We start from the raw sequence: 12431 nt of genomic DNA, 5'->3' as shown, positions 1-12431 counted from the left end.
TCCAGTTGCTCGCAGGGCAAAACACAAAAGCATCCATTCGCTCACTGTGGTGCGGTCTTCTCAAAACAATAGACCAGCCAAAGTCCATCCAAACCCTGCATCCCTTCCTGCCTCCTCCAGTTTAGGGTCACTGTGTTCCTCACTATTCAGCCAAACAGGTCCTCAACAACCTCTCTTCAAACAGAGACCCAATCATGAAAAATCAGTCACTAACTAACCAAGCACAATGAGGGTCTGTTGAACATGTTTCTAGTCTGTAACCATTCCTCCAGCTACTGCAAACCTCGCTGTGGCATGCAAGAAATAACCATCCGAGAGAGAGCATACAGTACACCCGAACAATAAGAACAAATCATACATTACAGTCCAGGTCCACGACACAACCTGTAAGACATAATATTGCATCATTAGAATCACCTTGTAATAATGAGAGTTAGCATCTTTTACATTAGCAATGCATTGTACTTCCATGTTAGCAAAGTATTCAGATAAACACTCACCAAACCAAGGGCCGCACCCTCTAACCCTCTGTTCCAATAGGACAGTAATGCCGATGAAGTCACTACACTTATTCATACTTATTTGTTCCAACTCTGACTAATCCCCAAATGGCATTGTCTTTGATAAAAAGGATACCCAGCTAAAATACTGTAGCTAGGTGAGCTGTGAACAGCTTGGAATCGTCAAATGGCACTTATCCAGTTAGGGTGCTGTCATAGGCATAACACAATGTCCTTGAGCCGCAAGCATAAAGAACGCAAAAAAATAATGGGATCGAAAAAGAGAATAACCCCCACACACAGAGACACACACCCACAATCATACGCTAGGCAGAAGCACGCACACAGTGACTCAGACTACTTACACACATGCATTGAGTTGTCATCTCTAGAGCATATGTAGAAGTATTTGTAGCCAATTGCACACGGACTGTGGAATTTAATCCATCCCAACATTTAGGGAGTGTGAGTTCACGTTGGAATGTTTTAATCGCCCAGCCGCATGACAGTGGATTCTGATGAGTGGTTTCACAAGGGCTACCAGTGGTTTCCTGGAAATGGAACAATTAACTGGACAATGACGTGAAGAGCACTTTCTCCACTGATGGGATGGAGTACTCTAAGCACCACATCACTATAACACCCATCCATTTCAAACAGGAGAAACAAATGAGCCCTTGCAACAAAGACCCATTTATGTTACTTTACAAAAATGATGATACAGTCAAATATTTATCCTTTTTGGAATGTGTATACCACATCAAGTCTAATTATTGAAAGATTGAAAGAGAAGTGTGACGACACAATTATGCATGCAAGTTTTTAATTTCATACCTCCTTGCCATACTTCTTATAACGATTCATCAAGTCTATCAATTTTTTTTTCTGAAAAGCACATATGGTTTTTAGTCTATAGGATTCAAATAGTGAAACTGCCTTGGGGGCGTATAGGCCTGAGTGGGAGTGTCCTCTGCTCTTCAAAAGAGACTGCCGGTGCTCAGATCTGCAGCCTGAGAGAGGGGCTCAGGGTAATGCTAGCTGGATGAAATCTGTATGTAACAGCTGCTACACTGCATATTTCAATGCTACACACTTTTACATGCAAAGATGTGGGGCTAAAAACAAGCATTTCGCTGCATCTGCAAATCTGTGTACGCGACAAATAAACTTTGATTTGATCTTTTTGTAAAACATTTAAATATAAAGCCTTTTGGAAAAGAAAAACTGGCACATGCAAACTAATCTGGTCACGACTTGTTTGAAAGTGTTGAAAAGAAAGCACACCAACTGTGGGTCTGCTTTAGGGGAATTTAACTAATTTACAGTGCCGTCAGAAAGTATTCAGACTCCTTGACTTTTTCCACATTTTGTTACGTTACAGCCATATTCTAAAATGTATTAAAATTGCCCCCCCCCCCCCCACCTCCTCATCAGTCTACACACAATAACCCCATAATGACAAAGCAAAAACGGGTTTAGACATTTTTGCTAAAAAACTGAAATATGACATTTACATAAGTATTCCATCCGAGCAGTACGTCATCAGGGTGCAACAGAACATTGTATGGACTACACTCTGTGTGTTGTTTATATTACTTTTTTTTCTCCATTAAACAGCTTAGAAAATTCCAGTAAATTATGTCATGACTTCAGGAACTTCTGACAGGCTAATTGACATAATTTGTCAATTGGAGGTGTACCTGTGGATGTATTTCAAGGCCTACCTTCAAACTCAGTGCCTCTTTGCTTGACATCATGGGAAAATCAAAGGAAAATCAGCCAAGACCTCAGAAAAAAAAATTGTAGACCTCCACAAGTCTGGTTCATCCTTGGGAGCAATTTCCAAAACACCTGAAGGTACCAAGTTCATCTGTACAAACAATAGCACGCAAGTATAAAAACCATGGGACCACGCAGCTGTAAAACCGCTCAGGAAGGAAACGTGTTCTGTCTCCTAGAGATGAACGTACTTTGGTGCGAAAAGTGCAAATCAATCCCAGAACAGCAGCAAAGGACCTTGTAAAGATGCTGGAGGAAACAGATACAAAAGTATCTATATCCACAGTAAAACGAGTCCTATATCCTACATGGGGACAAAGAACGTACTTTTTGGAGAAATGTCCTCTGGTCTGATGAAACAAAAGTAGAACTGTTTGGCCATAAGAACCATCATTATGTTTGAAGGAAAAATGGGGAGGCTTGCAAGCCGAAGAATACCATCCCAAACGTGAAGCATGGGGGTGGCAGCAGCATGTTGTGGGGGTGTATTGCTTTAGGAGGGACTGGTGTACTTCACAAAATAGATGGCATCATGAGGGCGGAAAATGATGTGGATATATTGAAGCAACATATCAGTCAGGAAGTTAGAGTTTGGTCGCAAATGGGTCTTCTAATGGACAATGACCCCAAGCATACTTCCAAAGTTGTGGCGAAATAGCTTAAGGACAACAAAGTCAAGTTATTGGAGTGGCCATCATAAAGCCCTGACCTCAATCCTATAGAAAATTTGTGAAAAAGCGTGTGCGAGGAAGGAGGCCTATAAACCTGACTCAGTTAAACCAGCTCTGTCAGGAGGAATGGGCCAAAATGCACCCAACTTATTGTGGGAAGCTTGTAGAAGGCTACCCACAATGTTTGACCCAAGTTAAACAATTTAAAGGCAATGCTACCAAATTCTAATTGAGTGTATGTAAACTTCTGACCCACTGGGAATGTTATGAAAGAAATAAAAACTGATTTATTTCAATCATTCTTTGCTATTATTCTGACATTTCACATTCTTAAAATAAAGTGATGATCCTAACTGACGTAAGACAGGGGATTTTTACTCTGATTAAATGTCAGCAATTGTGAAAAACTGAGTTTAAATGTATTTGGCTAAGGTGTATGTAAACTACAGACTTCAACTGTACATGTAATAGTGCCAGACATGCACCCAAACACATACAGTTGGCATTGCTGTTATCATTTTAGTTGTCCTTTGTTCTAAATGTATTGATTTTTTAAATAACAGTTTTTGCATTGTTATTTAGTGTTTTCTTGTTCTCTTTAGTTCATTCTCTTTGTTGTTGGTGCATTGAGGGGGGGGGGGGGGGGGGTATTCGGGTTGACGTTTTTTGGCCTGGTGGGAGATCTGTCAACGTGTGCTCGAGCAGAGTATTGACCCTGGATGCTTCTGTGTGTCACTCTGAATGGCAGTCTGTTGGATGACTGGTATGATGTAGTTGTTGAGCGGCTTCACTGCAAATATATTGTATGTTTCGGATATTCAATAAAAACATATTTTTTTAAATAACTAAGTATTCAGTCCTTTGTTGAAGCACCTTTGGCAGCGATTACAGCGTTGAGTCTTCTTGGGTATGACGCTACAAGCTTAGCACATCTGTATTTGGAGAGTTTCTCCCATTCTTCTCTGCAGATCCTCTCAATCTCTCAGGTTGGATGGGAAGCATGCTGCACAGCTATTTCCAAGTCTCTCCAGTGATGTTTGATCTTGTTCAAGTCTGGGCTCTGGCTGGGCCACTCAAGGACATTCAGAGACTTGTCCTGAAGCCACTCCTGCATTGTCTTAGCTGTGTGCTTAGGGTCATTGCCCTGTTGGAAGGTGAACCTTCACCCCAGTCTGAGGTCCTGAGCACTCTGGAGCAGGTATTCATCAAGGATCTCTCTGTACTTTGCTCCGATCATCTTTCCCTCGATCCTGACTATTCTCCCAGTCCCTGCTGCTGAATAACATCCCCACAGCATGATGCTGCCACCACCATTCTTCACTGTAGGGATGGTGCCAGATTTCCTCCAGACGTGACGCTTGGCATTTGGGACAAAGAGTTTAATCTTAGTTTCATCAGACCAGAGAATCTTGTTTCTCATAGTCAGAGAGTATTTAGGTGCCTTTTGGCAAACTCTAAGCGGGCTGTCATGTGCCTTTTACTGAGGAGTGGCTTCCATCTTGCCACTACCATAAAGGCCTGATTGGTAGAGTGCTGCAGAAATGGTTGTCCTTCTGGAAGGTTCTCCCATCTCCACAGAGAAACTCTAAAGCTCTGTTAAAGGGACCATCGGGTTCTTGGTCACCTCCCCGACTAAAGCCCTTCTCCCCCGATTGCTCAGTTTGGCCGGGCAGCTAGCTCTAGGAAGAGTCTTGGTGGTTCCAAACTTCTTCCGTTTAAGAATGATGGAGGCTACTGTGTTCCTAGGGAACTTCAATTCTACAGAAAATGTTTGGTACCCTTCCCCAGATCTGTGCCTCTACACAATCCTGTCTCGGATCTCTATGGACAATTCCTTCGACCTCGTGGCTTGGTTTTTGCTCTGTCAACTGTGGGACCTTATATAGACAGGTGTGTGCCTTTCCAAATAATGTCCAATCAATAGACTTTACTGCAGGTGGACTCCAATCGAGTTGTAGAAACATCTTAAGGATGATCATTGGAAACAGGATGCACCTGAGCTCGATTTCAAGTCTCATAGCAAAGGGTCTGAATACTTATGTAAATAAGGTATCTGTTTTTATTTTTAATACATTTGCAAAAATGTCTAAAAACCTGTTTTCACTTTGTCATTATGGGGTATTCTGTGTAGATTGATAAGGATTTTTATTTATTTAATCAATTTTAGAATAAGGCTGTAACTTAAAATGTGGAAAAGGTCAAGGGGTTTAAATACTTTCCAAAGGCACTGTATACAAACTACAAACGCAACACGCACATGATTTCAGAGATTTTGCTGAGTTACAGTTCATAGAAGGAAATCAGTCAATTGAAAAATATGAATTAGGCCCAAATCTATGGATTTCACATGACTGGGCAGGGGCACAGCCAGTGGTGGGCATAGGCCCAGCTAATCAGAATGAGTTTTTTCGCACAAAAGGGAAATACACCATCGTAGACAAATTAACATTAAATTCTCTGGAAACATCTCTGGTGGACATTCCTGCAGTCAGCATGCCAATTGCATGCTCTCTCAAAACTTGAGACATCTGTGGTATTGTGTTGCATGACAAAAATAGAGTGGCCTTTAATTGTCCCCAGCACAATGTGCACCTGTGTAATGATCATGCAGTTTAATCAGCTTCTTGATATGCCACACCGGTGGATTCATCAGGTGGATTATCTAGCAAAGGAGAAATGCTCACTAACAGGGATGTAAACAAATGTTTGCACAAAATGAAAAATAAGCTTTTGTGCATATGGAAAATTTCTGGGATCTTTTATGTCAGCTCGTGAAACATGGGACCAGCACTTTACATGTTGCGTTTATATTTTAGTTCAGTGTACAGCCGATGGCCTTTTGAGGAAATCTAACTCGATATTATTGACAGACTATGAAAGTTGAACCATTTCTGACAGTTAAAAAGACCACATGACAAGTCTGTCCTGAGGTAAACTAATGAGTCACAGCTCCCTCAGACTTGTCCATCAGCGTGTGAGAGCACAGCAATGACATTCAGAGTGAGCCAGAGATCTTAAGGCCGGTGCCTGGCATTCCTTCAATACATAACACTCAGCAACTCCTTATATACAGACTTCTCGTATGGATCCAGGCAATTAGCCAGACCACCTGGTCACGTCTGTGTCCTAGGGTCTGTACTGAAGTCTCTTTTGTTCACATCTCAAGAGATGTTGTCAACTTTTTATGTGACACGGGGGAAATTAGCCTGTTTGATTTGGGTTTGGTGTGGTGGTGATTAGTGCACTCAACGATTATCCAAGTTGACTACTGGAGTCACAGCCCAAAATCATATGACAACCAAACTCAGCTACCATACCCCCGTACTGCACAACCAAGGCATATACTGGGAATAGATGAAGGAGGTCAATCCTTCCATCTAGTTTCCCATCTCTATGTTTGAGGTGGTGGTTAGAGCATTGGGCCAGAAACCGATAAGGTTACTAGATCGAATCCCCGAGCTGACAAGGTAAAAAAAATCTGTTGTTCTGCCCCTGAACAAGGCAGTTAACCCACTGTTCCCCTGTAGACCGTCATTGTAAATAAGAATTTGCTCTTAAGTCACTTGCCTAGTTAAATAAAGGTTCAATTGAAAAAAGAATCAAATCCAGTGGTCTGATAATCATCATTTAAATGAGGTGTGAAGACTGCCTGGCTAGCAACTAATGCACATGCTGGGTAGGTAGTGGTACAGCACACAAAGCACAGTCTGACTGCAGGTGTTCTGGGCTGTAATAAGAGTGTCATTGACTGTAGAGTAGCTGACTGAGGAATAGAGGTAGTAAGACTATAGAGTAGCAGACTAGAGGCTCAGTCTGTCCTGATGCAACAACAGTGGTGATAATGGCAGGCTGAGTCAGACAGACAGGCTGAGTCAGACAGACGGCCAACTGTCTGTAGTGTCCTGACTCCTGGCTGAGCAATGAGCTATATCCTAGTCAGTGTGCCAGCTCACAGTATGCCAGTAATGATACAAATGTTTGCAATGTGGCTCAGTTGGTAGAGCATTGCGCTTGCAAAGCCAGTGTTGTGGGTTTGATTCCCACAGGGGACCAGTACAAAGAATGGATGTACTAACTACTTACTGTAAGTTCCTCTGGATAAGAGTGTCTGGTAAAATGACCAACATTTTTCATAATGTACAGTATTACTGTTAGCTGGACTCATTCGTATATAAAAAGGGCATACCTTCAAATTTAAATAAAACAAATAACACTTGATGTACATAATGAAACTAGAACTTCAACAGGTCAACAGTGACGTGTTGTGACCTACAGGTAATGTGATTGATTTAATGGAAACAAAGTCAATCCTCCCACAGAACACATTATATTAGTGCATGTCTGTGACGAAGGTAAATTGTCAAGTTGGGCCTCTTATAACAGAGGAGTTAAGAACAGCCTAAGGTTAGTATGTAGATGATCATATAGAATGGTCTCTTTTATCCCTTAGCTGCTTCGGAGGAACTTTGCTCGCAATAATGTCGTCCTCATGCCCATCTTTTTCAGGGGGTAAACTTCCTATGCTTACAGAACACAAAAGAGGCGGATATCCTGGGAGTGACAACAGGGGGACTTCACCCAAAAGGTCATGTCCACCCAATGCTCCTTTGACCTCACAGCTATGTTGAAGGGACCAGGTATGGTGAACATGACTTGCCAAGCGGCACACATCAAATAGATCAAACACGTTCTGCGTTAAAGCATTCAACAGCAATGGAAAGCTAAATGCACAGTTATAGCCTACATCCAACCCTCTCCTAAATCATTTTTTACAACCAGACATAACATAGAGAGGAATAAATCCTCTACCAAAACAACAATACGTCTGCTACATAAATGTCATTACTTACCTAGAAACTTTGTTTTGAACGAATAAACCCATTGTTTTTAGTCCATTTTCATATCTCACTGAGAGTGCATAACATTCTGCCAGTCTGTGATGCATGCGCACAGTATGATCATGATGGATGGGTGGTTGGGGTGAGGGCTGTGGTGCAGCAGGATTAGTAGAAGGCCTTGGCTGGAGGCCCTGCAGAGTTAATGAGTCAGATTAGTCCTTATTGTGTGTTCCCAGGGATTAGCACACTGGCCACACTGAAGTCTCCTCATGTCAACCAAGAGGTGGTTGGTGGGGGGGGGGGGGGGGGGCAATCGAAGGAGATGGGCATATTGAGACGGAGGACAAGAGACCTTTATCAATTGTGTGTGTTTCGGTCTGATTGTTTGTGTAAACAGTGCTCCAGCTAGGGGGCGTTGGTAGGGGGGCACAAATTCTTCCCCAGGAGATACAGGAAGGAAGTATTTAGCACTAGGGAGAGGTAGATATGTCTGGACCCCACCCAAAAGCGATAAGAGAGAGGATCAGGCTGGGGCCGGCCAAATCATCATCATGCCAGTATCTGCTCGGAGGCTGAACTTTCATTATTTTATTAATTGAAACACACAAAGTAAACTTTCTGTGAAACACTGATGTACGGAAGCAGAGGGAGCACTAAAAGCAAATGGAGCATTTGAAACACTCAGGGGTTCCAGGAGGTGGAGGAGTGGCACTAGTCGTCCACACAGGAGAGCTAGTAGGGGAGAGTGTGTGTACATGTTCCACTACGCGGGGGTGGCTCTGACAGATTGTGGTGATCCCCGTTCTCAAGAGAACCTGCAAACAGACACTTTCACTTCCTGTTGTAACTGCCTGTATATCTTCACTGTCTGTACTGTCTTTACCACCAATGGAAAGGTGTTGAATTCAACATGGCGCTGCATACAGCATGTTCCTCATCGTGTCTTCATCCATACTGTAGGTTCCATGACCCAGTTGAATATATTTCTTCCTCCGATCCAGTGGATTCAACGGCTAAACTGTTGAATATATTTATTCCCCTTTAAAATCAGGCCCCTAAAAGTTAAGGATTTTAGGGAGGTTAATAATTGCTGACAAATCAGAATATTTGTCTGCAATATGGTCCGGCACGCAAACAAACAGGGTCAGACAGAGCCATACAGGACAAACACCCCACGATGTAGGAAAAACAACTCAGGCAAAACAATGATTAGAGATTCAACACAAAACTCTCAATGAGGATGGAGAACCTGGCATCTGTCCAGCCAGTGTAGACGTGTTCCTCAGTGTAGTACTGAGGCCTGCTCTGCTCCTTCCCAACTCGTCAAACTGTCAAATCTATCAAAGTACCAGCCTTTCCATAACTACCGCAGAGCAGTAGACAACACATTCCGGAGAGAACACAATAGATAATTACATCATCAATGGAAAACGTTAAAACACTTCTCACTGTTTAGACTGATCTGACTGCTCTACTACGAGGACACTAAACACTGACCCATGAGCAGCAGGCCCCTGCCTCAATGTGTCTGTCTGTATGTATTTAGTGCTGGCAGGTGCATAAATTTCTCCACTGAGTCAAAATGACAATGGGTTAGTGATGTAATCAGCCAAATGATACACATAGCATATACAAACCCCAATGTATGCGCTGGTGACATCTATATGCAGATGGTTCTTCTTTGCTAGCGCAGACGGAGCTGTTTGACATAAGAGTCATTGAAATGGCTTCAATACCTTGGGCTTAGTAGTCTACAAGCAGCTTTATTATCCCACCGTACAACGCAATTACCGACGTGCCTGTTCGGCAATGCTTTGGTCGGATAGTTTTGATTCGGAATGCACCGTTTACATCTACAAACTAATTAAATTTGGTAAACAATAAGCAGGGCTGACATGTTATCTTTTTTCCGTGTAATTCAATTGGGGGAAAACAATCATGGCTATGCATGAAGGTGGATTTAAACAGGCGTTTGCAAGTTACAGTGAACATGACAAATAAGACGGCAATATCTTGTCTCATCCTTTGCCGCACAGCTGGGTGTAACAGCAGGCCACTGCAGACTGTAGTGCCTTCAACTTAGGTCAGAATGGGGCATTGGCACAACCAGAACAGAACCATCCTCAGTCCGGATCATTTCCCTTGTGTGGTGAATTGCATATAATATGTTCTACTGCTAGTCTGAGATAAATACTTGGTCTAGAAACTTGGGTTAGGGAATGCCCTACTTACACCCCCAGTAAATTGAATATTTTTTAAGCTAGGCTCTTTTCCATAAAAATAAACCTTGCTCAATCTCATGATTACACTGCTTGGTAGCCTACTAAGAGGGAGAACCTCAGATGTTCTTTTTCATTCTTCCAACAATTTAAACATCTTATGAGTCAAATCCATATGGGCAAATCAATGCACACCACTCACCATAAGGGGCAAATCAATGCACACCACTCACCATATGGGCAAATCAAGGCACACCACTCACTATTTCTAATTGTAACATAATATGGTATTATTATGTGACGAAACACATTGGAGGCTTTCAGATTTCCTGTTTTTGTAGGGAATAAGGGGAAGATTTATCCTGCTTATCTCCCATGGGCAGGCAAATGAGAAGCAAAGGAAACCTGATGAGCTGAAAGGGTAAATATTAGGGGAAAAACCCTAGAAACCCCATTCTTAAAAGAGATACTGCTGCATATCTATAAAAACAGCCTTTATTATTTCCTAATTAATGGGATCGTTTTTAGATGGACATGTAGTCAGACACTACAGATCGGGTCCCCTATATTTTGATAAATATGTCTATCATAATAATTAAGGCTACCATTTGGCAAATCCAAAAATTATTTTAGGTTGAATAGATTGTTAGATGTGTACATGAGCAAATATGTTTAAAAAGATGACAAGGGAAAGTTGATTCAACCGTCTTCAAAAGGGATGCGATTTTACTAGTCTCTGCTCTTCAGACCACGGCTGCCCAATTCCGGTCCTGGAGGGCCGAAACACTTCTGATGTTTGTTTCTACCTGGCTGTTAATTGCACTCACCTGGTGTCTCAGGTCTGAATGAGTCCCTGATTTGGAGGATGAAAACCAGAATGTTCAGGCCCATTAGGGCCGGAATTGGGAAGCCCTGCACTAGAACGACTGGTTGCCTCCCACAATGTACTTACTACCTCTCTATTTAGTACTTACGTAAAGCGAAGGTGAGACTGCGATATGTGGTGGGATTTGTAGGCCACATTAAAACCAACATTGTAACACGGATAGACAACATAGAAAAATATAATTTGAAATGCGCCACCTAAATGTATGCTCAGAAAATGTGACTTTTTTACACTGGGGTAGCCTACCACAAAGAGAACATTCCTCTCAGTAGTTTACATCTTATTATCACTTGGGCAAACCCAAATTAAGAATGCGTCTTACCTGTTTGTAGGAAAACGTATACCAGTAGACTCGAAATATAGAATGAACGTATTCTAGAGACGACTTCGTAGTGGACGAATTCTTCTCTTGTCCACTGCAGTTAAATTGTAATTCCACTGCGAGCGAAATGTTCTCTGGGTCACCGTGCGCTCTTGAGGGCTTGCTTTTGAATGCGGAAAAGATGTTCATCAAGATGCTACGGTGTACTCACACCCACATGAAGAGCGAACAGAATATAGTTATATCGGTTTTGCCCCAGCCATTCCCCCTCTCATGGATCAACTGATTGTTAGGCGCTTATGAGTTGCACAATTATGTAACAACTGGGGGAATATCAATCAAATGCGTCTCACTGTGTGAAATACAGCTCATCGTGGTAGTGAGGGACATCTACTGCCAGTCTACATAGCAGCATTGCACTTTGTCTTCTGTGGTGCGTGAACACTTTTCCAATAAAATAAAAAAATATACTTAAACCACTGACTAGATAAAGCAAGCAACACCTGTCAGGGAAGACATGTGCTGTGTTTATACACGCAGCCCAGTTTATTTTTCCACTCATTGGTATTTTGAAAAATCACATCAATATATTTTTCAATGACGATTAGATTAGTGCACAAACTATCAGAATTATGCTGCCTGTATAAACGCAGCCCACGTGACTCCCCAGATTAGTGTTGCTTGCATGATTGTCTTTACATCTATTGGTTTAAGTACATTTGTCTGTTCCCCCAGTGGTTTTGCAAATTTTCCTACTAATGGAGGTATTACTTACCTTCTGTTACCGCTTCCTTCCTGTTAGGGGAGCAGCAATATACCTTAGGACGTCCAGGAGTTTCAATTATTGTACTGTGGGTTTTATTGCATGGGTTTGAATAGCTGTAGAAACTACAATTTGGATGAGTCGATACAGTTTTGTTGAAGTACTTGCAGTGAGAAGATATGATTACAGATTGTGACGGCACAGATAAGTCATTGGGTGTTCCCTGACTTGTTTCCTAAGTGTCAAATCAAATTCACAGATATATACTGCATTTAGGTCCAAACTGTACTTTTCCAAGACAATATTTTTAACCATCTAAAAACGCCCAAATATGTTGTCTGACATATTTGCTAAAATAGTAATTGTAGCTAAAATTAGACATTCCTACTATGTGTATAAATGTAATTACAGCCAGTGGATCATCTTGTGTTTCACAACCCTGGTTCTCCAGTA

General features: G+C 42.0%; 1 protein-coding gene across 3 annotated transcripts in view; it reads right to left on the bottom strand.

The window, feature by feature from the left end:
* LOC110526596 (adenylate cyclase type 2) overlaps positions 1 to 11659 on the bottom strand; it is a 74208-nt gene extending 62549 nt beyond the window's left edge. For all 3 annotated transcript variants that reach the window (XM_021607693.2, XM_021607694.2, XM_021607696.2), the window contains exon 1: positions 11216 to 11659. The gene's annotated coding sequence lies outside the window, so the exon portion shown is untranslated. The remainder of the gene's footprint in view (positions 1 to 11215) is intronic.
* Positions 11660 to 12431: the final 772 nt, after the last annotated feature.

The sequence above is a fragment of the Oncorhynchus mykiss genome, chromosome 6, assembly GCF_013265735.2.
Source record: "Oncorhynchus mykiss isolate Arlee chromosome 6, USDA_OmykA_1.1, whole genome shotgun sequence".
In the NCBI taxonomy this organism is placed as follows: Eukaryota; Metazoa; Chordata; class Actinopteri; order Salmoniformes; family Salmonidae; genus Oncorhynchus; species Oncorhynchus mykiss.
The sequence above is the reverse complement of the archived record's forward strand: the minus strand, read 5'-3'. Positions and strand labels throughout refer to the sequence as shown.